At 36.4% G+C, this 26,662-nt stretch overlaps 1 pseudogene across 1 annotated transcript in view; it reads right to left on the bottom strand.

The window, feature by feature from the left end:
• Positions 1 to 2,915: 2,915 nt before the first annotated feature.
• The window catches only part of LOC308527738 (protein SPO16 homolog), a 44,873-nt pseudogene continuing 21,126 nt past the window's right edge, over positions 2,916 to 26,662 (bottom strand). The window contains exon 2 of the transcript in view: positions 2,916 to 3,477. The product of the transcript in view is annotated as a protein SPO16 homolog (transcript). The remainder of the gene's footprint in view (positions 3,478 to 26,662) is intronic.

The following is a 26,662-nucleotide window of genomic DNA, read 5'->3' on the forward strand; positions in this document are numbered from 1 at the left end:
ATTATCATTTCCAGGACCTTGAACTATACATGTTGATTTACTTGCTTAGCTCCTAGTTAGACTAAAAATGTGAAGGCAGAGGCCATATCCTAGACCCTCTTCCATTTTCATGTATTTATTTTACATGGGGATTTATAAGGATATTTTTTGAGATTGTGATAGCTAAGAATTATAAGGACAGAGTGGCTGAAAGTCATTTTTTCCTAAGAATAAAGTCAAATTTGGGACAACAGAGCCAAGGGATTGAAAAGAGAGAGAAAAATAGATTGATTTATTATTGGTAACATTGTCTGAATTCTTAATTGAGCCAGGCTTAATGTGAAATCTCCTCTAGGATTTCCTGTTTATGTGAGCCAATGTAGTCCTTTCTCTAGTTAAGCTAGGTACAAGATTTTTTTTCTTTCAATTCATATCAGAATGAATTCTGACTAAAAACACATACTTATTTAGAAAAGTAATTAAAGTCACATGTACTACATATACTACAGTTAGATAAAATTACCGATATATAAGTAAGTTCTTTGGATTTGTGCTGAGATAACTTGTCCTGAGCACTTATGTGTCAATCATTGCTTTAAAACCTTTACATGAATTTACTCATTTAATTACCACTATGACGTATGAAGTTGATACTAATTAGTATGTTCCTCAATTTATCAATATAAAAAGTTAGAGGGAAAGGAAGCTGTCCATGTCACACAGCTAGAAAGTGAAGGAGCTGGGCAAACCAAGCTAGTCCAGCTCCAGAGCCCACTCCTCATCTACATTCAGAGTCAAAAGAAAAGAGGATAATTGTGAATGTGACCAATCATGCATTTCCCTCAATATGACTTGATGCACATAAGAATGCAGATTGCCATAAATGTATGCAAATGAGTGAAATGAGACATTTGATGAAACATTTCTAATATTGCCAGATCATTTCCAAGGGTATAAGTGAATTACTTAAATTGTGTTTCTGACTGAAATGGGCCGAATTTTGAACAGTCTGAAGCTATGAAACCATGCTAAAATATCACAAAATTTCAAGTTAAGGATAAATATTAAGGTTTCAAAAGAAAATTAAACCATGATGCAGATTGCTTGATTGCTGAGCCTCACTCTTTCACAATGCCTGATGCTTTTTCACTTGCTAGAGAATGAAAGAGTTGAAGAATGCTTTACAGAGATGAATGAAACAGAGATACAAAAAGACTCATTTACCATTATCTATCATGTTGGGACATTTGACTTTGCAACTTTTGAGATGATATTACATGCAGTCACTGAAAAACCTATCTATAAATTTTAGGTCCATTTTTAATCTGATTTTCCAAAATGATCAAACCGATACACTGATGACTATTGACCACTCATGGTGACTAAAATTTAAATTAGAACTTTCTAATTGAATAGAAAAAAATTAAAAATATAGCAACTGAATATGACTCCAATTATCAATGATAGCCATTGATTCATTATTAAACCAGATATAGAAAACTTGGTAAAATATTTCAAATAATTTCATCTCTCAAATCATTGAAATCATTGGAATTATCAATTTTAAATATACATTTTATTTGTATTATTGTTTTAAATATTTATAATCTTTTTAAAGTATAATTTAAATGGGTGACCTAAAGTTGCCAAAAGGTTGAGAAACACTGTTGCATATAACTACAGAAATTCCTGTGACTTTAAATGGCATATTCGGTGGTATCTTCCTGATGTTTTAGTGAAGGTCGTGATCAAAAGTCAGTAGAGACTACTTTCTCCCTCTCATGGCCTAATTATACAATGTATATTTTTTTGTAATCAGTGAGTGAAATGTTCAGAACTTTGAGACAGACATCAGTCTGAGTAGTTTCTCAAAAGAGTCCCCAGTTTCTACGCAAAATGAAGTAGCAATCAGCTCTCACCTTCTCTGACTTCTCTGCTTTCTGATGATGATTTTCCACTTAGAGTTTCAAAAGTCCGAGCAGCACTGGAGAACATGCTTCCTGATCAATCACGCAGCCCCCAGCTGTCTTGGGAGGAGGCGGACAAACAAGGCTCGTTGGCAGTTAAGGTACATAGACACAAACTTGTCATTCCTTTCTTCCATGAGGTGACCTTCCTTCATTTACAGCCAGTGACAACATGACGTCATTTAGGACATGGAGGTAGCTGGCTAATAATTTCACTAATGAAGTAGCAATCATGCAAAAATGTCCATGGCATAATGAAAGGAAACTTAGATGCTCTCATTTTATTTCTTATGTCTTAAATAAATTATCTCCACGGAATGAAACAAACTAAGCCTTGCTGTGCCATGCACTCCTCATAATAGTGTAATCGGGTTTGTTTGTTCTCAGGTGAAGGGTACACTGTCACATGGCAAATGACCAAGAAACATAGTGATCTGCTCAGGCAGGTTTCAACAAGAGTCCCTATGCACCAAGGCACCGAAGTCCCAGTGCCTGCTTTATGGCTTTGAAGTTTCATAATGTATATCACACTTGATATGTCTCAAACAGAATACTTGATATATACACATTCTGGAGAGTCGGTAGTGATATGTTTCTTTCATTCCTCCTACAGTGATTTGAATTTTCTCTCTTTTTAAAATCAGTATTGGCAGAGCTTTGTCAACAATATTGGACTCTTCAAAAGAACCAGCTCTTTACTTTGTTAATATATCTCTATATTTCTTCTTCTCCAACTTTATTGATTTCTGCCCTTATCTTTATCACTTCCTTCCTTTTGCTTGCTCTGAGTTTATTTTTATCTCCTTTTTTAGATTCATTCTCTGCTTATAATTATCTTTTTTCCCTTTTAATTGTATATATTTTATTATTTTTAAAATTTTAAATCTTTAAAATATATATTTAAACATTATTATTCAACCAGTCTAATTATTTTAATATTCTTCCAAAAGAACCTTTATAATTCATACTCTAATTTGGGTTAAATGAGTCACCGAGATTTATCTGTTGAAGTGTTTTCCAAACAGGACTTTGCTCAATGATGTAAGCTTTAGTTGTTATCACTCTGTAGCAGATGCTACCTATGTATGGTTTGGAGGTGATCTTAGCTATAGTACACATAAGATCAATAGCATTTACTGTGTTGTGTACTGGAAGTATCCATAAGTTACTACCCAGGAATCTCTGCTGAATCCTAAACATCAGTTTCCATCCCTTGAGGCCATGAGGGCAGCAGACAGAACCAAAAAACTATTTTGGTGAATGTTAATAAACTTCTCAATTTTGGCTAGAAATATTTCTTCAGCTGACATAAAGCATTCTTTAGCATCCATCAATAGAAATGCAACTCCAGTACGAGAAAATATAATTGATCCATTTTCCACCGAAGCTGAATACTGAACCTTGTGACTTTGGTTTTCTAGGACAGTTGCAACTTCACAACTCTTAAGAGATGAACTAATAATGGTGGTTGTCCATTTTATATTTTCTTTTTCAGCACTTTCAGCTATCTGTCTTTGGACCAATCCATCTTCTAATGGTGCCACAAACAGATCAGTAGGGTCCTTGAGGCCAGCTCACTGCTCCCAAGCTTCCAGAACCTTCTATTGGAGCGAGAAGCGCTTCTGGCGGAGCAGAGAGGTCCAAGTTTGTTCTCTGGCCACTCTAGCCCACTGAGCACCTTCTCCCTGCTTATAATTATCATAAATATTTCCTCTACAGACATTTAGAACTACATAAGACAGACTACTTTTGCTTCCACTGTCAAAATAACTTAGAAAATCCAAGAAGAAAGGAATTACGTACCTATATTTTTGCTTACTGTGTTCTTTTTCCCTTCCTGGTGTTCCAAGGCCACTTCTTTTATAATTTCCTTCTGTCTAGAAACCTTCTCTAGCCATTCTTTAAGGCAAGTCTGCTGTTAACTGATTTTCCTGACTTTCTTTCCTCTGAGAATGTCTTGATTTTCCCTTCATTTCTGAAAGGTGTTTTCATTAGATGCAGGACAGTGAGTTAACAAGTCTTTTCTTGCAGACCGTGGTGTCTTTCTCACTGCTTTCAAGCCTCTTCATTTTCTTTGGCTTTCAGATGACTAAGATGCATTTAGTGTGAATTTTGGGATGGGGTGTTTCTGTTTAGAGTTCATTTACCTCTGTAATCTGTAGATTATGTCTTTTGCTAAAATTGAGTATTATTATTCCTTTGAGTACTTTTCCTGCACTTGACCAATGAGTCCATGGTGCTAATCTCTGTTGCTTTTTCTAATTGCCTTACAGTTTTTTGAAATTTCAGCTTCCTCTGTCTTTAAGTAGTGCTTAGGGTTTGACTTTGCTTGATGTGAGGCTACTTTATATATTTTGTGAAAGAGATCTTGGTTATTTAATATACTGACTTCATTATCTATAGCTACCTGCAAGACCAGTTTATTTATTAAGTAAAAAATGTATCATTTTGATTTCTTCAAACTATGATATTCTTGCTTCTTGATTCCCTGGATAATCAGATGTTTACTCGCTTAGGAAATAATTGTCTCATTCAAATTTGGAGATAAACTTTGTAAGGAATTTTGGGTTTGCTTTCCCAGATTTTGCTGAAGTTTCCTAATGAATAGGAATATTGGCTGTGACATGACCATATTCTTGTCTGTGACAATGATGTGGTATACATAACTCAAATTAAAATCAGTAATGGGAATCTTGCAACTCATGGAAGGAGATGGTCACAGAGTAGTTGTCTCTATGTTTGAGTCATAACATTACCTAATTTTCAAGTCATTAGAATTTTAGCTCCAACTCAGGTAGAGGCATTATTTGATTAAATCATCTAGTCCATTAATCAATGCTGTATTTCATTCCAAATTCTCATCATAGTCTTCTAATTTAAATTTTAATCCGTCTCCTTCATAGTAATGATACCAGCTTGATAATATAAAGAAAAAATATTTTACATACAATTAAAAACGAATAAGCAAGAAATATGTAGTAATTCCATGTAAGAAATGTCAAAATTCTCATTAAAGTTATAAAGTATTTCAGGGAGTCCTGCATGTGAATGAACTTTATAAAGGTAACAATTCTTTCTTAAGTAATTTTTGGTTTCATCACAATATCAATGTCCAAAATTGCATATGGATACATTTGAGATGAGCTAAAATAATTCTGAGAGGGAAAGCAGAATTAAATAGGCAAACCTACATTTTTGAAAAACTAATAAGTGAAACTGGCACTACCAAATATTTTAAAACATTATAAATATGTAATCCTAAAAAAATGGGCTCACAGAACAAAAATCAACAGTCAAAATAATGGAAGAGAAGTGAATTGAAAAAGGATAAATAAAATAAATTTAAAACAAAAATAATACAAATAAAATAATGGAAATAACAATCAATATTATAAATATCAGGTAGTGTTAAGAATTAAATTTAAAAGCACATTAAATTAATAAAAATGGAACTGATCTTGAAGTGAAATTAGAAAGTCTTAATTTTAGTACATCAACAATAAATCTGAGATAAAAATATCTGTGGCTCTTTTCCAATAAACAGAATATTAAAAAATCCTACAATCTTCAGCTTTATTTACCTCAATGTTATTCTTATATCTCCCTGCATATATATCACTGCATATAAGTGAAAAGCCACATCAAGAAATATAATACGCTGTTAGTCTTTTGTACTCTGAGAGTGTTTCTTTGAATGGATGAAAAAGGGGAGGTGTTGATGAAAGACAGAGGGTGGCACATGGTCCTGGTTCTAGCTGTAAAGAAAGTGTATTGACAGGACAAATCCACAGTTGTTCAGGTTGTTTTATCCAAAGTCTCCAATTTGGAAAGAATAAAAAAAAACCCTATATTCATACTGACTACCTATTATCCTTAATAACCACTTCCTCCCACCAGGACTCAAAACATAGGTCATAATTCATTTCTCAAGTCAGTTTTATCTGCTTCTGGTGGTTTGTGGACACTCCTCTGGGCCTGTTTTCAATGATGGGCACATAACTTTAGTGTCAGAATGATTTTTTAGGTGCTACCATTAACTCTCTCCATGAGTATTTTAATGGAAAAGATACTGATATTTTTAAAATACAAACCACAATTTAATTTCTGTTTAAAACTGTCATTGGAGTGCTTAAATAAGAGAAAAATTCTCACATGACCCGACCCTGCCATTCATTATTCCTATCCTAAAGCAGACCAACCCCAGCCTTTAATTTGCATTGCTGTATGGTTCATTTTTGATCTGTATCATCACACCCAGTCATTATGCAATGGTTCCCATGCTGTTAATTCACAGAATGGAAGGATGACTGCATAGCCATTCTTCTTATTGTTCTCACACTCGTAGTATTGTCCAATAGCCTTTTGAAACTATATGCCCTTGACACACTTTAATACCAAGGTAAATTTTAATGAGCAATTAATCATTTTTGTTCAGCTCCCCATTTGCCCTGTACATTACTTTTATGTTGAGAATATGTTCATAGTATCTCCACTTAAAACCTCATATTTCTTCTGTTTCATTATTTTTAGCCTTCATCAAAAGCTAAGATTAGACAACCATCAAATAGTTGAGATAGACAGTTCTAGAAAAACCAAGAACACACAAGCAAAAAAGCCCATCACTGAAGGCCCGGCGTGTCTGAACTGACATCATGTTGCTGGTAATGGTCATTTCCTTCTAAGTGGTTCGTTTTTAGCTTTTAAACTAAATTCAACGAACCAGACAGGTTGACTAGCATTGTAATATTGGAGGGGGGGGGGGTGTATTACAGCCACAGAGATATGAGTTGAAATTTTGCCTCTGTCACTTCATGTAAACCTCTATTATCTCCAGACTTCAGTTTCCTCGTGTAATAGGAATTGTGAGAATAAACTTAATTATGTGTGCCAAGTACCTCACATGATACTGCCACCTTTTCCTTCCCATTGCAGTTAGTTTGTGTGTACACTTTGGGAAGGTAACTATTAATGTGCCTGTTCTGTCTATGTCTACATTAAATTACATATCCTTTGTAATCAAATTGTTTAAAATATGATGAGATTGGGTACAAGGCTTGCTGGAATTTCATCCCCATAAATAGATGGGGAGGAAGATAAAACAAGGACCAGAAGGAAGCTAGAGGTGTGGGCCACCCACGAAGTCATAGCGGTTAACTTATTTAAAGTCCAAGTTTTCAATGTAGATGCAGAGACATGTAGGGTTAGGGACAATGTTGATATTTAAAGTAACCAGACCAACAGATGGAGTGGATAATCATGAACCTTTCTTGAACACTTTCTAAAGTATGTGCCAATCATAGTTTTAAGCAAAGAGGCCATTTAGGTAGAAATCATTAAATCACAGCAGGCTACCGCTCTATGCTTTTTGCTGGTAAGTCCCTTCAAAGCTGAAAGCTAACTAGTGAGTTGATAGAAGAGAGGAAGTTCAGTGCCCTAGAGAGAGTGCTAGCAAGAATACAGCAGGGGATGATGTGTGTCAGGGCACAGACGGGATCTGTTTCAACAGGTTTGAGGAAGCAGGATGATTGCCAAGATACAGCAAATGTAGATTCCCCCAGAAATGTGGACACTGAATCCATGACAGCAGGCTGAACTCCAATCCTCCTCCATTAGAGAGCTATCACTTAAAGTCCTCGTCAATTAATGAACTGTTCTACATTTACTGTTTGCCCTGCTGGATACTGAGAACTAAATGGCAATAAGTGAACAAATGGCATCAGTCTCTTCCCAGGGAGTAGATAGGGAAAACTGTGTCCACAAATACAGGCTAATAAAAAAGAATGGCTAATGTGAGTCAGAAATACACACACGTCATAATCATACAACAACTTTGTAAAATTCAGTCCATTACATTTTGACTAGAGACTGGACAATCACCTGCAATATATTCCTGATTTGCCCCATATTTCACATTTGTGGACAAACAACATAACCACATTAATGGATTATAATACCGTGGCTATAATCCTTTAATTCACCCATGATCCTGTCACAGTGCCCAAAACTGGACAAATTATGAATTACTTGGGGGTGTTTTAGTATTATGTAAGTTCTGAAGTCTCTCTTCCAAATAATTTGAATACAAATCTCTAAGGGTGGGCCTGGAAATGTGAATTTTTAAGTATTTCAAATGATTCATTTGCACACTATAGTTTGAAAACCATGTTGGATCACCTCTGTGAATCAAACTGTCTTTATTTTCACTGTTCCTTTCCAAACCTGCCCCCAAATATATATCATTTTTACAGAGTTTTAACCATAGTGTAGGTATATAGTCATACTCAGCTTAAAAGATTCATAAGAATATTTTTGTTGCTACAGTCTTTATACAGTCATTTTTAGTGGCTATATATGATTTTATTGTGATAATTATGAAACCTGTGATTAAACATTTATATTTCTATAGGAGCTGAAGCCCAGTTATTCTGTTAAGGCCCCAGTTAACTAGTCTGCTATTTCAATCTTGATCTAGCTGGGATGAGAAGTAGCAGTAGCCAATTTTTTTTCTTAAATTGCATTAATTTAAAAAGTTTATTAAAGTAGTCATATTATTATTAGATTGCAGTGTTTACATAAATCAAGCTCCAAGCTCTGGACAACAGAAATACAGTATTTTACTCTTTTTTGCCTAAACTTCATAAAGAAAAGCAATCTTTCTGGTCTTAACCCTAACTTACATAGATATTTTTTAAAGTTTAATGATACACAAACCTGATTTGTTCAACACATTTTGAGTATTTGCTTTATCCTCCAAACCTCAATAAACACTTTTACATACATATGTGGTTTGATGCTTACAACACCCTATGAAATAAGAGATCACAGCCTCATTTCACATAATGAAAACAGGTTGGGAGAGAAAACTTCAGGATTTATTTTTCTACAAAGTCCAGCCAACTCACCAGCGTTGGCAAATAAGGAGAGATTAAAGATAGCTACCTTTTATAGGGCATGCACATACATGCCCTATATTTTGCTTCTTTTAGAAGAGGTGTAAGAGGACACGGTCTTCCTTCGACCCCCTGTTCACCAAAAGAAAGAGCCAAAGAAGCAGAAGTGACAACAGAGATGAAGTGATCTGAGGGTCTCTAGAAGCCTTCTTTTCATAACCTACTGGTGTCTTGTATGTTCTTGAGGTGAGTAGATTTTGAAATTTTTCTGCTCATTTCTAATGTTCTGATTTTACTCAATGAGAGGTTTTGTGTGTGTCACCTTCTCTCAAAGAAGTGTATTTCTATTTCTGTTCATTTGTAAGTAGAAAACATTTTGGTGGCAAAACACTTAAATCCATAAAAAAAAAATGGCAGCACTTTTTGGAGATACTGTTACAAAGGACTTAAGTTACTGTGTGTGTGTGTGTGTGTGTGTGTGTGTGTTTTAAGCTGATCTTCTATAATTGTTTTGTCCTCAGAGCACTATTTAGCCAAGAAGAGGTCAGTTCTAGTCCTGAACTCATCCTTAAAGTGCTAAGCTTAATTATTTTATAATTGTGTGGGAAACCCAAGCAGAGTTTATCATTTACTCTGGAAGAAACAGCAGGATGATGCTAAGTCTCTGCAGGGTGCACTGCAGATCACAAATTTTCTTCAAATTGCTCAGCAAATTGTGGTGAGAGAACGATAACTATACTGTGCACTGGAGTTTAAAATGTTTATGGGTTTTCCTTGTTTTTATGCATATAAGTATGTATTGTCTTATGTTTAATTGTCATAGGCATTTTAATAAAAGAACATCATTAAAGCAATGCAGCAAAGGATCATAGGGTTTTAAAGGAATTTGTCTATGGGCAAAATCCCAGGGAGCCATATGAAATTGGCTTTCTCATTCTCATTTAATTTAGATTTAAAAACATGGTTTATGGGCAAACTCACTAGGACAAAACATCTCATTAACTGGGCATCCAATGAGACTGAATTATGGCATATATATATATATATATATATATATATATATATATATATATGGCTAATATGCAAAATGTCCCTTCAGGAGTTTGACTGGGAGACGGGGAGTTGGATCGCTCACTATGACATGCAATGACCACCAGGGGGTGGCACGGAATGAAGGAAGGCCCCGGCCAGCAGCCAGAAGGCCCTGATCGGCCCTGATCACCAGCCAGGCCTAGGGACCCTACCCCTGCACAAATTTCGTGTACCGGGCCTCTAGTATAGATATAAATACTGATTAATTCAATTGAAGATTCATGGTGCTATTATTCTACTGCTGTGTTCAACTGGGGTCAGTTAGGTCCCAAAAGGTGTATTCCAAATAATACAAGTATAAGTCAGCTATGAAACCCATATTTTAAATTCCACTTAGAAAACTATTTTATAAACCTTTCCTATGTGTCAGGAATCTGGCTGTGTTCTGTTGGGGGTATACATTATTCCTTTTCACTCATTTTAATTTATACCACCCACCACCTTGTTATCTGCCATATAGATTCCACTATTCTCCATCTTCTACTTCTCGACCCTGCAATAATTATTTTTTAATTACAATATTATCTCTGTATTAGTTTCAGATACACGCCATAGTGGTTAGACAATCATATAATTTACAAAGTGGTCCCTCTGATATTTCAAGTACCCACCAAGCACCATACATAGTTCTTACTATATTATTTACTATACTCCCAGGCTGTACTTTACAGCTCCATGACTATTTTGTAACTATTAATTTGTATTTCTTAATCCCTTCACCTTTTTCACCCAGTCCCCCAACTCCGTCCCTTCTGGCAACCATCATTTTATTCTCTGTATCTGTAAGTCTGTTTCAATTTTGTTTGTTCATTTATTTTGTTCTTTAGATTCCACATATAAGCAAAATCATATGATATTTGCTTTCACTAAACATAATACCCTCCCTAGGTCCATCTATGCTGTCTCAGGCAGTATTTATTGAGTGCATAATAAATTCTAGTATTCCAAGACATTCATTTTATCAGTAATTACCAACAACCAGTAGATATTATCCACATTTTTAAAATGAGAAAATTGATATTCAAAAGCTTAAGAATGGGGTGGGGGTCATAAGTAGAAAGAAGAGGGACATATTCTCCTTCCCCAGATATCTTCCAATCTTATCATATATTCAGCTCCTTAACATCCTTCCTTAATTTGGATCATACTCCTCTCTGACAAATAATTGTTCCTTGGATACCTTCTCCTGACACCTAAATCAGTTTTTATCATTACATTTTAATTTTGTCTCCTATCTCATTCCCTTAATACCCCTACCTATAAGGCAAAATTAAATCCATCACATTGATCCACTCTATTTCCTGTTTTTCTGAAGTACTTGTCATTGTTTTCTAAACTTTCATTAAGGAAATATGCTTTGTTCTTCCAAAATATTTGTCATGGGGGTATATATACACACATACACACATAATATATATATATATATATATATATATATATATATATATATATATATATATATAAAAGATCCCTAGTAAGATGTGAATAATATGTGGAGTAGATATATTTAATGTGAAAAAATTTGTATTTTGCATTACATTACCCAACTATCTCTTCTATTGCTACCCTAGTCTAAGTCTTTATAATATACCCAGATTAATGAAATAGCATTCTGATTGATCTCTATTTATTGCTTCCAGTGTTTCTCACTTCCAAGTCAGACTACTTGAGACTGGCAGATTAATTTGCCTGAAATACAACCCTAATACCATAACTGTATAGTTCAGATTCTTTTGAGGGCTCCAAACTGGTTATCAGACAAACTGCAAAATCAGCATCTTGCTTTTTAATGACCTAAGCATTTAGGCTCAACTTTCTTTTTAAACCTAATTTTGTACCACTTTTCTTGATACACTTTATGCTCTAACCACACAGATATAGTCGTTTTCCCCATAAGTGCTAAATAAATACTAAGCATGCTGATGCCATTCATATTTTTAAAATATCCTTAATATTTACCAATTGATAAATTTGTCACATCTTGATCATACACTTACTTAGCAAAATGACCAAATTCTCAGTGAAGCCTACTCTTCCTATCTAGAAAAGACCTTTTCCACTTCTCAATTTCCATAGCATTGTCTGTACCACTTTTACAAAATTTGTGACTTTCTGACCTGTATTGTTGACATCTTATTTTCATATTAGAAAGAGAAGAAAAATGCATGTCTCATTTTGTTAATTCCAAAAACTCTAGTTCTTTAACATCTATCTTCCTAAATATGTGCATGCAAACTGTAGTCACAATTGGGCCTTTGCCTCATTAGCTAGAGAACAATAGTGAAGCTCCCAAACTGTGAAATCCTTGAGGAAAGAAACTGTAATCATTCACATGCATACTCCCTGGGACACGTACTATATGTTTTCATAACACTCTAATTCTTCTCCATCTATAACACTTGCCATATTGCATTATAATTATTTTAATGTGTCTTTTACTTGTTATCTATCCTATGGCTTCCTCAAAAGTAGAAACCATATGTAATTTCACGTTATGTCTTTATATTAAAAAATAGCTGGCTACTATTTAAAATAAGCATTCAGATTAGAAATTTAATAAAGAAATTACTAAAGGCATTTTGATCAAATGCAACTAGATATTCAGAAGTCATCAGAAAAAAATCATATTAAAATGAATTATTAATTAGAATTTCAGAGCAATAGGCTTGTCATATTGCTGAGCTTTATGAAATGTCCTCAAATAAAAGTCTGAAAACAACCAAAATTATATCACTGGCAATTTTAACCTCTCCTGACAAATATTCATCCTAAAAAAATAAAATAGAGATCACTCTGGTAAAAAAAAAAAAAAAAAAAGACAACCATTATTTTATAGAATTTAGAAAGATGCTTTTTCAGTAGAATAACCCCAATCGTTACCAAAAGATTCCAAGAGCTGAAAAAGGCAGAGCCTCTTGATATACTGCAATATTATTTAGAAACTAGTCCCAAGAGTCCTGGATTTAAGGTATGGAGGTCTGATTAGAGTCTGCCCATTGCAATAACAAACTCTTTAGTCGTAGTAAACTACTTCTCTTTCCTGAGACTAGTTTATTGTCTATAAATTGAGGCAATTTACTTCAGTAATCATTCTGAGTTGTACATTTCTATTATTTTAAGCATGGATATCATAATCTCTAATTTAGGGTTGTATATTAACTTAACAACTGGAAAGCTACTATAAGGCAATTATTGGAGCCAAATGATTTAATCATAAAATGCCTCCTTAAGGTTAATCATTTATTTTGCTTCCTTTCGTTGACTGAATAATTTTTATTCCACTCTCAATTTTATTGGGTTTTGTTTGCTAGCTTATTTGTTTGGAAGGGATATAAATATAAGTAAACAACATCTGAAACCATGAGGAATACATAGAAAGAAGGGAAGGTTTTGTTGTCAACCTGAGCTAATGAATTTCCTGATTAGCAATAGCAGCCAGAGAAGTTTATTGTTTGGGCCCATTGACTAACAAGCTTCACTGTGACATTGACCCTGAAAAGTTGTTTGAGTGAAGTGAGAGCCATACATACCACAGAAAACATAGGCATTTTGTTAGTGCTTTATATTAGTAGCATTTTTTTCAGGGATGAGCTTTGCCTCTGTTTATACAATTTGTCCTTCTTGTCCATGGTTTCCATATCCATAAATTTAACCAACCTCAGATTGAAAATATTTAAAAAAATTTACATTGCTGACATGTACTATGTAGTTATACCAGCGGTGTTTGAATTTTTACTGGACATGTGGATTTTTTCCTTGTCATTATTTCCTAAATAATACTGCATAACAACTATTTACATAGCATTTACATTCTATTAAATCTAGAGATGATTTAAGGTATACAGGACGATACATGCTGGTTATATGCAAATACTATACCATTTTATCTAAGGGAGTTGAACATCTGCACAGGTCCTGTAACCAATCCCCCCTCAGGTACCCAGGGATGGCTGTATTTTGGAACTATACACCTAACAACTGAAGGGCAGAATCCTAACAAATGCTGAACTAATGAGTAGCTCTCTAACAAGAATTTGGAATGGATATAGTAAATGGGAGTCAATAAAGCTGTCAATTTCCTACCCTGAAAGAGGGTTCATAAATACTGACGCTAGGGCTCCTAGAGCATCCCTGATTTCTGCTGTTTCCATGTTGACTGTTATGAAAATAAATACAGGTGACCTCATTTAAAATGGAGTCAGGAGCCCTGAAGGGGGATAGCTCATGCAGATACCGCTAGTTTCAGCCTCCATTACCAGCAGGAAGAAGAAAGATAAGAATTATTTTGACAAGGGAGGATATTTTCCACATAGAAATTTTATCTCCCGCTTTTAAGAAAAGGAAGATTTCTTCCTGCCTCAGCACAACCCATTAACCATCACTTGGAGCCCATGAGAAACCACCACAACCCAACCTTTCATTCTTCTCCAACTTTTGTTCAAAACAACCCTCCCCAATTTCCTCCTAAAACATAACAAAAGCTAACCTTCCTTTGTTGCTTCAGAACTGCCTGTGATTTGCCTTAACTTCCTTGTCCTGAATTGCAATTCTATGCTATTCCCGAATAAGTGCTAGTAAAAGAACTAGCTATTTTATTTTGAAGCTGACACCATTTAGATCTACTAACAACCCCAAAATCTTATTTTAAAATTCCACTTCTTTGAGTAAGCAAATCCTAATAGTAAAAAAATGCTTTAATTAGTTTAATGGATTAAAAAAATACAGTAAAGCAATGATGATTATAAAAGGCAGTTTGCTTCCTCATCAGCTGAGTAAAAACCTTGATACTTTATGCCTATCGGATTTTACACGTGGTTTAATTTTATACTGCTGTCTGCTAAGAAAGGACCACTTAATGATAACTTTATCGTCTTTATCTGGTCTACCCATTCGGCTAACCACACTACTATCCTGTATCCACTTGGTTCAAGAAAACATGTAGATTCCCCACTGAGGATCTATAGGCAGCAGCAATAAAGTGTATCCAGAAGGTGGCGGCCTGGGCTTGAATGCTGAATGTGGCTGTGGTTGTAAGTTCTATTCTGGAGGTTCACACTCTTTACAGCTGACAAGTTCTTTCTTCAAGGGAGACCCGAGCAGTGTATTCCATTGTTGCCAAATTATTAAACAGAGAGGAAGGAAGCCCTCTACTGGGGCAAAGTGAATTAGCAGAGAGCGATCTGGCATTAGGCAAATCTGAGTTCAAATGCTTCTCGCATATAGTTGCTCCATTACATCAGATATGTTGCCTAATGTCTGAGTATTATTTTCCTTACCTATAATGTAAAAATAATAATAATTTTCTTATGATTATTTGCTAAATAAATCAGTAATGCTGTTGTGAAGATAAAGTGAGATAACACTTGGGAAGAGCCTAATAGACTGCTTAGCACATAATGAATGTTCAGTGGACACATTATAGTAACAAATTGCCCTAATTTTTGGTTTGTAAGAGCTAAGAGACTCTAGTCACTAATTTTGATAGAATATATTGAAGATGTCCTTTTTTCCCTGGATATTTTATGCACAGTAATGGGACTGTGACACACACATTACCCCTTCTACCTGCAATGGCTTGATTTTCCCTCTTTGTCTTTCTGCAAGGTCCACTATCCATTCCGATGTGTTAAATAACTAGCTTAGTAGGTCATGTCAGGAAGTCCTGGCATCTTGACAAGTGTATCCTTTGGCCACAGGTCAATGTCTTGACATTAGTAGGATTTCTGGCATCAGGACAACCATTTGTAATTCTCTCTGGAAGAATTTCCTTAGGTAAGCAATTCAATTAAAATCCTACTTGAACCAACTCTATTCCCTGGAAGTTTGCCATCTTTGCATCCACTCACACATGCATAGCAGACTCTTCTTTCTCACTGATTTATCGACATAAAACCATTTTGGTTCATTATTATAATTTTCACGTCAACTACAATTGATTCTTTGATTTAAAGCCATTAAACTTACTATGGCAATTATTCTTCACTCCTGGCATCTATTATTCTATACTACTAGTAATATTTAAAGCTATGATAATGAGAATGGTAATAACAAATTTATAATAGTCCTTCCACATCACCTTTGTTTGGGACATATTAGTTGTTTATAACTTTAAGTTGCTAAAATATTCTTGAGGTATAAATGTCTGTTGTTCTTAATTTTTAAAATTATTTCTTTGGAAGTTTTCCCCAGGTTGGAATTACTGGGTCAGAAAATATTAACATTTTCAAGACTGGGTACTTATTGCCAAACCAGTTTCCAAGTATATTATTGGAATCAACAGTGCTGACAGCAATGAATGTGTGTATTTATTACATGAAGTGCTGCCAATACCCAGTTTCCTTGAGGCCTGGAGATGCAAGCAGCCACACCAATACTTTCACCATGTTCCTGATTTTTCCATGTAATGTTTTTAGTGGAACATAGCACACAAGCAAAAAGTATATATTAATATAGTAGCTAACCTTCATATTTACCATGGGGTCTAATTTCCATTTTTCTTAAAAATATGTATATATAACAATGCTTTAGCAAAAATTAAAATTTTAGTTTTTGTTTTCTCTTAATTTTCTGGATAAAGCAATTTTAAGGTGCATCTTTATACAGACCCAGTTTTGGTCCATGGTGGTTAACTACATAGGCTCTGGAACCAGAATGAATCCCAGGTCTCTCACTCACGGGATATGTCAATACACATCCTTAATCTTTCTGTGCTTCAGTTTCCTTCCTGTAATGTGGACATGTCAATGGTATCTACTTGATGGTGTTATAAAATTTAAATTAGTTAATATAAGTACTTATATAGCACCTAATATAAAATAAACTATCTATAAATGCTAGTTATATTGTTAAAGTTTAATACCTATTAGGCAGGTACATATTTAAGAGACTTTCTTTAAAATTATTGATCATGCCATTTATGTTGTATTTTCACACTATGTAGATCATGGAGAGCAACTAGGTTTCATTTCATGCACCATGTGAATTGATTGTAATAGCTGCCTGGAACACTGTGCTGAGGAGTCTGTGTCTGCACCTGTGACTAAAAAGAAGAAAGGAGCCCTAACTGGTTTGGCTCAGTGGATAGAGCGTTGGCCTGCGGACTGAAGGGTCCCAGGTTTTATTCCAGTCAAGGGCATGTACCCTGGTTGCGGCACATCCCCAGTAGGGGTTGTGCAGGAGGCAGCTGATCAATGTTTCTCTCTCATCGACATTGCTAGCTCTCTATCCCTCTCCTTTCCTCTCTGTAAAAAAAAAAAATCAATAAAATATATTTTTTAAAAAAAGAAGAAAGGAAATGTTGATTAGCAGTTTCTTCCATAAGTACAGAAAGAGCAACCGGAAGGAAGTGTGCATATCAGATGTTTGACATATTTGCTGCAGATCAAATAACAATAATCAAATATTTATATCTAAATCATTTTATTGGTTTTGTGTAGACACAATAAAAATCATTTTATCGGATCTGTATATACACAAACTAATAATAATTTAACATCTGTTCATTATTACAGAAAAGATCTGAGGCAGGTACTGCATTTGCAGTGGAGGACCTTATCTTTTAATAGACATCTTTGATCATCGAGCTATTTCTTCATGGAAGCCCATGCTTTCAACTATTTGTACTCTACTACAGAGAAAAAAAAATTACTCTAGTTCTAAAAGACTTAGGTTCATTGAAATAATACATATATGGCTTTTAATATGCTTTCGCGTGTACCTAGTAGACGATGCTATTATAGGAAGAGCAATCGGTTCCCTAACGTGCTGCCATCTGTCTCCCCGGCTAGTCAAAGAGGAGCTCATAGAGAAGAATTCAGTCTTACCTTTGTGCTCCCAGTGCTTAGTCTAGAGTCAATGGTCAGTAAACGTTTGTTAAACAAATGAGTATGTCCTCGCCATGTGGTAGCAGGATGCAAGATGAATGAGAAGACTGCTGGGTGACGGCACATACTTTCGTTGCCAGAACACAGTGGCACTCTCAGTGGCTATCCTAGCTGAGGGGCATTTTTCAAGCTCCACGTGCTGAGGTGCACAGACGCAAAAATCAGCCCTAGCACCTGTGACCTGGGGCAAGAATTTTAATTTCAATACTCATCAGTACAACTCTTAACATACCCTTGCTAATACTTCCAAATTATTTCCAATTTTCTAAACCCAATAGGTGCTTTCTCATCATTCCTTACTTCACGAAAACACTCTGAGGTCTCTGACAGTAATCATCACTTCCTGCGGTCAAACACTTCCCCCGCTCAGTTTCCATCAGGACACACTATGATAGTGCTCGCTCTCTCTCCTCCTGTTTCTTTACAGTCTACTCCTCTGTCAATGTGTTGCTGTTCCCTGGGGGTCTATTATTGGCCCTCTTCTCTTTTCCATGTACGCACTCTTACTTTGAAATCATCTACTCACATAAATTCAACTATCCCCTCTATCACCCATATGTTAGTGATTCCTTAAGTGACATTTAAATTCTAATCTAACTCGTGAACTTCAGATTTAACTGTTAAACTCCTAGGTTACCTCCAGGCTCCTACCTAAAAGAATGACTATTACTTCCCCTAACAGGAGTTTCCTTATCCACCTTTATTTCTTATAGAAAGGACTAGATACACATCTTCTTAAGTTACAAAGTTCTAAAAACCTGTGAGAAAGCCTATGACAAAGCTCTGCCCTTCCTCAGTCAACATATCTAATTATTTGTTCTTTGAGTCTTAACTTTTCTTATCCTTTCTCTTCCCACTGGCATTGCCCTAGATCTGTGGTCGGCAAACTCATTAGTCAACAGAGCCAAATATCAACAGTACAACGATTGAAATTTCTTTGGAGAGCCAAATTTTTTAAACTTAAACTATATAGGTAGGTACATTGTTATTAACTTAATTAGGGTACTCCTAAGGCTTAGGAAGAGCCACACCCAAGGGGCCAAAGAATCGCATGTGGCTCGCGAGCCGCAGTTTGCCGACCACGACCCTAGATGGAACCTTCGTTGCTATCTGCATTATTGTAATAGTGCAATTATTTATTTCCATACTTACAAAGTCTCTTCTCTATACTGATGCTAGAGTCTCTTTACAAATAAGGCCATAACTATCATCCTTAAAATAATTTTTTTATTCCCATTTTACATGGAGAAAAATCCACTGCCCTTTGTATGGAATTTTCTTTTATTTTTTAAAATATATTTTTATTGATTTCATAGGGGAAGGGAGAGGGAGAGATAGAAACATCAATGATGAAAGAGAATAATTGATTGCCTACCTCCTGCACGCCCCCAACTGGGGATCTAGCCCACAACCCAGGAATGTGCCCTGATGGGGAATCAACCAACCTCCTGGCTCATAGGTTGATGCTCAACCACTGAGCCACACTGGTCTGGCTGTATGGAATTTCCTAAGCTAATTTTCTGCAATATTCCAAATATGTCAATGATTTTTTTTAGTGTAAGTGAACTAAATGGTCCACTGGAAAAAAAAAACAACAACAACAGATTGTCAGGCTGAATAAAAACACAAAACCTAGATAGAAAGGTACATCTAAAATGCAAAAGTACAAAATGAATGGAAGTACAAATATGGAAAATAAATACCGAAACAAAACAGGACAAAACAAATGCAATGAAACAAATACCAAAGAAATAAAATTTACACTGCACCTGGTATATTGCAGGAACTCAATAAATATTAATTTTGTAAAGAAACCTGTCCAAGGTTATCTGATGACAAGGACAGGATTTTAACCCAGGCAGTCTAAATTCCACATTCTCTTAAACTACTACAGAGAGCCACATAGGCACACAGTAAACATTGTAAACAAGAAAGGGGATAAAGAGGAAAATATTGACAGACTTAAATACAGCAAAATGTAAAATACCTGTAAACCAAAAGGTATCCTAATAAAAGTTAAAGGCTATACTTGTAAAGAAATTATACTTGACTCTGATCTAGTCTCTATACGTAGCTACCAGTATACGGGTATCATAAACACCAAAGAATATGTTAAGTGACACTAGAAATGCAATCAGCAAAATACAAATCTGCTGGTTTGTGAAACCTATCTTTTCTTCTACTTCGAGGCCATGACACCCATGGACTGCTCTCCACCAATTACTGAGGAAGACGTCTTTCTGAGAGACACAGACTCCTTCGTCTGCAGACATTGGTGCCAGGTACCTGGAAGCTTTCCTGCAATTTCCTAGATTGAATATCAGTCTGAGATACTTCCACCTAATTTACATTATGGTCTGAGAGTTCTCCTAGCTTTCCCGGATTCCTTTGTATTTCCTTTCACACATTACTCCTATAATAAAATTCTGTCTTGACATCTGTTTCTTGGAGGACTCACACTAACACATTCTACTTAGAAGGTCCAGTATGGCTTAGCCCTCTATCTACTCCTCCATTTTCATCTTGTACACATTTCTTCTGATACCCTCTTCTCTAACACTGGAATTTAATTCCCTCTCTTTTTCCTGATTTAGTATCTACCCATCTTTCATCTCCCAGCTTAAGAATATAATTTTCAGGGAAACTTTCCTCCTATTATATATTACTAGAGGCCCAGTGCATGAAATTCATGCATGGGTAGGGTCCCTAGGCCTGGTGGGTGATCAGGGCTGATCAGGGCCTTCTGGCTGCTGGCCGGGGCCTCCCTTCCCCGGCTGCCAGCTGTAGGCCACGGACTTCCTTTGTTCCACACAACCCCCTGGTGGTCAGCGCATGTCATAGTGAGTGATCAGTATCCCAATCAAACTCCTGTGGGGACAATTTGCATATTAGGCTTTTATATATAGCGAGAGATGACAGCATCTTGTATTTATTATAACACTGTTGCACTTGAACTTTTATACTTATATTGAAATCATTTTGTTAGTTATTCCCTACCCCACTAAACTATAAGCTAAGTGAATAAATAATTGCATAAACAACCAAGGCAATAACTGTTTACTCACCATCATGTGCCCAGCATAATGTAAAATGTCTGGCATATAAGTAAGTGCTCAATAAATCTATGTCGAATGAAATAATGAAAATCAGCAGTAAAGAAATCTTCTCTTTTATTGTTAGCAAATCATACTGCAATCTAGCAAAATATTTGTCCTCAAACGGTCTTCTCAATCCCATCCTTCCTGCCACCTTCTTGGTCTACTAAACTCATATTCATCCTCTTAATCGCAGCACAAACGCTTGTCCTTAGAAAAGCTTTTAATGAAGACCATCATCAGTTGATGGAAGGCCATGCATCAAGCATGTCAAACTCAAAGGCTAACACGGGCCAAATAAATGAGGCATATGGCCCCTGGTCCATGAGTTTGACATGCTTGCCCTACATTATACCCTCTTAGAGTCCTGAGAGTCTTTTCTCATCAAGTTTATCACATTAACTTTTTAACATTAGTTTATATAGTTATTAATTGCATACAAATAAATCGATTAATTAATCTCTCTTCCCTTTAGTAGACTTTAAGTTCTACGAGGCTGGTGAAACAGTAAATACTATAATTGAATGAATGAGAGGATTGTCTCTTCAGTTTATACAGCTTTAGGAAAGAACATCTGGACAAGTAAAAGATAAAGTGGGAACCTGCTATACAGATAGAACATCTGAACCAATCATGGGGTAAAAGTAGGAGTGACAGATGCAGCAGTGAGATGGAGCACTATTTTATCCATAAAGATGAAAAGAGTATAAAATACATATAAAGAAATGTTTGTGGCCAACTGATGTATAACATGTGTCCCAGAATTACAAAGCAAATATGAATCAAGACCAGGAAAACAAAATTTTCAATATTAAACACATGCTATGCTAAGCAGCCAGTCAGAAACAGGTCTTGCTCCATCACATTACAAGAAAGACTGGCCTTGGACATCACAGTTTTGAATTCAACTTGTTCATGTGGTTCTCTATTACAATATTTTAAGGAGTAATTTTAAAAATCATTTCTCCCAAAATTATAAACAATATACATTGAGTGAAATAATTATGATGATAATGACAATCATCACCATTTATGGAATACCTATCATTTGTTTGATTCAATAAAAATGTAACTGAGATGCTCATGCAACCTGCCTCCAAAAGCAAGTTCTTCCCTCACCTATGTCAAGGAGAGAGGACCTACATCATGTCCTGAATTTGTGGGTATCACTCACCATTGTATATACGGTTGCTGCATGTCCACACAGCTTAAGATAGAATGGGGTCTAGACAAAACCTCAGGGCATAGTCAAAAATAAATCATTGCTGAGACATCTCTAGGCTAGATTCTAGTTACTGGTGAACACAAGTCCACATCAAAATTCATACAGTCAACATCACAGATCCCAGGTCCAGGTTCAGTGAAGGCTGGGTAGCCATCTGTGGATAACTCAGCTTCCACGAAGCTGTTGGGCACTCAGACAGTGCCTCACATGGGGGCCCTTTGTTCTTTTTTTGCTACTTCAACTTCATGTGAAGGACATGGAACCTTTTTCTGTAAGATTATGTATGGTCCATCTGACGACATGTATATATTCATTTCCATTTTAGATCTTGCCACATTCCTAACAGTCTTTCACTTTCCCTCTTTCTAGGATCCTCCAATCTGTTTTGTCTCATATTCTCTCTCCCAGGGAACTATATCACCTCTAGCCCAGGGAAATATATTTTAGGTTTGGGGAAGTATTTATCGAAACACTTGTTATATTTTTAATGGATATAAGCTCTCAGAATTTCCACCAAGAAATAAATGACTTTCGGTGATGCTGATATTTTTATATAAATTTAACTCTTCTAATTTTGATATTCAAAGGTCAGGAAGTTTCAGAGAGTGCCAAATACTCATGGGATTTTTATTCCCCATTATCTTGAAAACTTTTAAGACAATTTTTCATTTATTTTCATTTTTGTTTGGCTAACCATAGTTTCCAACCACCCTATTTCTCATTGTCACACCACATCTTTCTGACATTATAAATGTATGTGATCAACAGCACAACCATGAACTAGCCATTTGTCAAGTTAATGGCACCTTTGCCTTGAAAAGAAATGGAAATATTTCTTGTTCATTCTCTGTCCCTTTCACAGACCCCTTGAACTGTCCTAATCCCCTTTTCTGACGATTATTTCTCTAGGCAAGTGATGCGATATGCTGGACCATGCCTTTTGATTTTACCACTTTTGCAGTGTGAATATTAGAACATGGCTCTTTAATAACACATATTTCTTAGAATTTGACCTTTGCCACTCTGACCTCTAATTCTACTTCAGAATTATTCTTTTACTCTCAACTTCCCTAGGCCTACATTGGTTATGTTGACTTTTCTGTTAATAATTAATACATATCTGGTACAGATAAACAAAATAAATTGTGCATCCTAACACCTCATGGACTCTATGTGGCCCCGGAACACACTCATATTTGCTTCCCATCATCAATATTTACAAATGCAATCAGTGGATATTTTAAACAAAATTTGGATACGTGGTGAAATATTGGTTAAAATGTTTAGGAACTAAACTTCTAGCAATTTAGAATAAATCAATTAATATAAAACACTAGAGGCCTGGTGCACGAAATTTGTGCATTGGGGGCGGGGGGGGATCCCCTCAGCCCAGCCTGCACCCTCTCCAATCTGGGACCCCTTGGGGGATGTCCAACTGCTGGCTCCTAACTGCTCACTTGCCTGCCTGCTTGATCACCCCTAACTGCCCTCCTGCCAGTCTGATCACCCCTCACTGTCCCCCTGCCAGCCTGGTTGCCCCTAACTGGCCCCTGATGGCCTGGTCGCCTCCACTGCCCGCCCCACCCCACTCCCCGCTGGCCTGGTCACCCCCAACCTCCCCCCTGCTTGTCTGGTCACCCCCAACTGCCCCCCTCACTGTCCTGGTCGCCCCCAACTCCCCCCCTGTTGGCCTGGTTGCCCCACGCAGCCTGTTGTTCAGTCATTTGGTCGTCCTTCACTAACCCCCCTGCCAGCCTTGTCACCCCCATGCAGCCTGCTGTTCGGTTGTCCATCCAGTTGTTTCGGTCATGACAGCCCCTGACATTTTATATATTAGGATTACAAATTCTCTTTTAGGAGAGTCTGGATAGGAGAGACAGCTATTTTTGAGAGGCCAAAAAACAAAGCTACTAGTAAGTATGTCTAAGAAGGAGAGCCTATATTCAGAAGCAAAGCTAATGTGTATCTGTCATCAGTTTCTTCTGAAGAGTAAACACTGAGATCCTAGCTGTAGGCAAGGCAAGCGTTGGGCAGCCTGATGAAGAAAGAAGCCAGGCAAGAATAAGCGCTAAGACAGGGAGCAAAAGAGGGTTTCAGTTATAAACAGGGCTGTCCTGTCCAGAGCTCTCTACTTTTGGGCACTGGCCACCAGCATTTAGATGGCTTAGACACATAAAAAGTACAGTCTTTGTTTGAAAACAAAAGGATTTTAAATATTGCCCCTTAAAGCCATATACAAACTGCAGCTCTAATAAATAACTGAACTTTACTGGCTGGTTTGAATTATTATAGTTAAAGGTGATTGAGTCTAAATACACATGTACTCACTCACATGCTCACACATATATACTTCAGAATTACCTGCAAAGCATAATACCATATTAGCAGCATGTTTACAATAATTTCTTTTTTAACTTTTCCTTCCTTACTACCCCTTCACCCCACCCAAGGCATTTCTCTCTGCCCACTGCTTTCCCAATTACTTGGCTATTGTATGAGACAGCTCCTTCCCAACCACTGATCCACTCTCTCACTTTTTTTCAGGGATAGTTCAGAATAAAATGTATTGTGGTATTGACCAGTGGTAGCTAGAGGTAAAGGGGGACAAATAAATTAGTAATATTCCAAAATATGGGCAAGGATGCAGGTAACCTAAGGCTAATTTGCCTACAGATTTCAAGGTCCCTGGGGCTCTGCTCCAGTTCAGGGCCACAGCTGCAGTTTCCAGGGTAAAGGTAGAATGAAGCCAACATGGTATTCATTGGTGGAAGGTGGAGCCCAACCCTTACAAGCATCCCTCAAGGCACTCAGCTCTTCATGAACCAGTGTGCAGATTTCTCAGTTTCAAATTTAGAATCTTGGCAATGGCATACCTGGTATACCTGGATTATAAATTTAGCGCACATCGATGCCAACTGTGTGCTCCATGGATCAACTTGTCACCTTTTATTCAACAAAGCAGCAGATGTTTAGTTATTAAATGTTCAGTTGCGAGGGAAGGGGGGGATAACATTAGACATGTTTATGAAAGCAGAAACTCATATATAAGCACAGACTGATGTGAGCATTGTGATTGAATAAATCTTTCCAAGCAATTATTTAACTCTTTACTATTGAACTTTTAGCTCTTGCACATGTTGGAAAAATATAATTAAAAGTAAGTTTTCTTCCTAACCCAGAACACCTCCATAAAGAGAGAAGACAAAAGAAACAATTTCTTCATTGAATAAGCATTAAACCAGAATGAGATGCACATCACAGGCAATTTGCTAAGGGACTGTAAAAACAGAAATAAATCTCACCCCTTTATATAGCCAGGCAGGTACAATTCATTACACACATGTTCTTGAGATAAACAATAGCTTGTCCTCAGGTAAGTGGACTTGACGGCACCATTTGTCACATAGTTCATCCTAAATCACTTGGTAATTGGGGCCGCCATCTGTGTTAGCTCATTGGCTTTATCCAAAGGAATATCCATTTCTAATATCTTTATGACAAAAGGTAGTTTTGCAACTTGGAGCAAGGCACTCTGGGAAGGTGGGCTCCTAACCTCACACAGAAACTGGGAAACAAAGGAGCTGTCTTCTTTGATGATTACATTTCAAAGAGATGGTTCGCAGGTCCCAGAAAAAGACCTCCTTGGGCCATAAAGCTAGAAAGAGGCTTGTTTAGTTTTTAAAACACTATGTACATCTCAAAAAGACAGAGAAAGAACTCATTACAGGTTTTTCTAAAGTAAATATATCAAAACATCACATTGCACAACTTAAATATATCCAATTTTTATTTTTAAAAAAATCAAACAACTCATACCTAAGGGGGAAAAAGAGGAGACCTTTGTTTAAAGGGGTTTGGGGAGAGAAACAGAATATTTCTAATTTCAATAAGATAAAATCCATTTTCAAGGGGGGGGGGGGATGTAAATAAAGGAAGAGAAAGTCTTTGCCCTTGTTTTCGATAAGGAGAACTAAGGACTCATTTTCTTTTCTGTCCCGTCTTGTGTTTGCTACTGCTGAAAACTGAAACATCTGGCCCCCTGCCTAGCTTTCCTTGCCAGTGGCCTGCATTGTTGATACTGCTCTTTCTGGCTGTGGGTTTGAGTTTGGTGCTTTCTTCCCTGCCGGGGCTCAACTTTTGGAACATAATGCCCCAAACCTAAGGCCTTATTTTTAATTTGTATTTTCTCATACACACAAAACCTGTTACATAATAAGTGCCCAATAAACATTTATTATGCTAATCCTGTTGGCATGATAAACAAGATGAGTAATTTCCAAACTGATAGAGAGAATATAAACCAAAAATATCATAATCAAGAACAAAATGTATGTGTATACACATACATTAAACACAGGTCTTAGTTTTTAAAATCTGTCCATGTTGCATTATGTACAGGCAGTCTATTGCTGGCTAGAAACCTGTGGTATGCACCCACCATATTACTCACTTCCTCATGAACATTTTGAACATGTCCCCTTACAGATCAATGTGACTATTTATCTGTGACATTTACCTAGGAGTGGAACCA

The sequence above is a fragment of the Myotis nattereri genome, assembly GCF_964212035.1.
Source record: "Myotis nattereri genome assembly, chromosome: 12".
Taxonomy (NCBI): domain Eukaryota; kingdom Metazoa; phylum Chordata; class Mammalia; order Chiroptera; family Vespertilionidae; genus Myotis; species Myotis nattereri.